Source organism: Formica exsecta, unplaced genomic scaffold (genome assembly GCF_003651465.1).
Source record: "Formica exsecta isolate Colony F162 unplaced genomic scaffold, ASM365146v1 scaffold26, whole genome shotgun sequence".
Classification (NCBI taxonomy): domain Eukaryota; kingdom Metazoa; phylum Arthropoda; class Insecta; order Hymenoptera; family Formicidae; genus Formica; species Formica exsecta.
The window spans coordinates 3,569,403-3,571,799 of record NW_021849866.1 but is presented as its reverse complement, the minus strand read 5'-3'; positions in this window follow the sequence as shown (position 1 = coordinate 3,571,799).

Sequence of the window (2,397 nt, the reverse complement as noted above, 5' to 3'; positions counted from 1 at the left end):
AAAAAGACCATGTTCCCACTTTGTGAGACATTTAAATCTAAAACAATATCAAAAGTACAATGCCAATCATTTTAATTAATTTTTATATTAAATATAAATTTAATCATATGAAAGCAATGCACTCAGATCTTTCTCTGAACAAATAAAAAGAATTATAGAGTTATATTAATTTAATAAGCATTGTAAAATCTAAATCGTTTATCGAAGAGAGATCACGCAAGACGGGATGGATGCAAGACTCGGCGGAACTCGATTATTTCCAAATCTTTATTCGTACAGAGCTGTCGGCGTACATTAGAAATGTGCAAGGTTTGTCACCGTTTTCGAAGAAAATAATGAAATTCGTTCTTAAGAGTATGCTCCAACGTGGACGATTCGAGCGAGAATGATTGGAGCGTCAGCGCGGGCGATCGCCTCTTTTTATACGAATATTACACTCCACAATATAATAAGTTTCACGTACATTAAAAATGATAGACTTTAATTACAGGGCGATTGATTTACGTATTCTGTATGTACATATCGATCAGTATCCTCGATCGAGTATCCGTACCGATACATACGCGCATCTTACGTAGATCGATTAGGATGACGATGTGAGCGACGTATATGTATGCACGGAACATTTTTTTTTTTTTAGCACAAAGAGATGCTCTTTTTTATACATATATATATATATGTATATGTATGCACATAATATGTAACAGATATATAAAATCATAATGATATACATATATATACATATATACAACGTCGACAGTTTCTCTATTGGGATCCGTCACGCGTGTGATTTTTACTACTTATCTTACTTTCGAGAGTGCCGAGTGCCAAAGTCGACAAGAAATCTCGCAGTTCCGGACGGCGATTTCTTAAACTTTGCATCGCGGGTTGTTGACTCTTAATTATTAATTGCTAATTGTATGTGTCGAGTATAGAGCGAGAGATGATGATCAGCGACGTGACGAATGTGTCATAGACCGCGACGAGATGAAAGAATAGTAGTAAAGGAGAAGTAGAAGAGACGGGAGTGTGGAAAGGGGCGGGAAAATGGAGCGAAAAGAGAAATAGAAAAATTCAGGAAGACACGTACATCACTAGAAGTGTCAACACACGATAATAACACCGGGAGCGAACCGTAAAAGTAAACGTAAAAGTAGCTAACGCGCGCCTCGATAACTCCGTTCGACGAAGCTTCGCTGACATCGCGATTCCTTCTCGCGGGTACAAGGATGAATCCCGGGATCTGATTCACTTCGTGATACCGAATGACGTTGCAGCACATCTGTCCCGAGACAGGTTTAAGATCGATTTTTAAAGACGAGACGCTGAAAACAAGAATTCTCTCGCGCAGAAAGAGAAGAGGCTACGCTAGCGATACTCGGTCGTCCAGTTCGGTGTTCACGATTAGATATTAATTATCCTATATCGCTACGAGAACTCTCGTCAGTCTTAGCCAGGAAAAAGCTGAGGAGAGTCGCAGTCGGATAAAGTGAGCAGAGATGGCTGTCTCTCTTTCTCTCTCTCTCTCTCTCTCTCTCCCTCCCTTTTTCTCTTTCTAAGTAACAATCAGAACGCCGCGAGGTGGCTAATTCCGCCTCTAATCTCACCACGAAGAATGTCAATCGTGTAAATAAATAAGGAAACAGAAAAAAAAACCCACACGAACCTCGGCAGTTCAAATCCTTCTCGCTCGAAGAGCCCGGATCTCAAAAGAGGTCGCGTCGTATACGATAATATACAAGTACATCACTTAATCAGTGACGCGTTTTAATGATAACAGTAATACTAACAATATAGTAGCGATGACGATAATAATAATAATTATTATAATAATTATAATTATAATAATAATAATAATAGTAATAAGATATTATCAATAACAATAATTTATTATCGTCCGCAGCGACGACGCGTCCATCTGTGTGCGCTTTCTCACGAACAAAAAAATATATATATATAATGTATATATGTATAATTATATATATTTTTCTCTTTATAGTATCTCTCCTCCGTTATATCGTCGCGTGTGCGCGACGGATATATTTACAATAATTACTTAACTCGGGATTATACTTGGACTCCACGGTGGCGTAAGTTTCATGCGTATCCGGAGGCGAACTTTCACTCCAATAGACGATTCCTCCCGCACGAGCCGGCACTTTTCGCGATCTCTCTTCCATCCATCGAGGATTTCCGAAAACCGTCTTCTCCGGGATAATACCGCAGAGTGCTCTTTCAAAGATGGTATACACCATCATCAGTGCGGGACGGCTCGTGTGAGAGAAACATTTTCAGCGATGGCGCAGCGCGTTTGCGATCGTAGATCGCAGGCACATTCGCTGTGCCATCACTGTACGAAGGGCGAAGTTACTCGCGTGAAACGCATCATCCCTACAC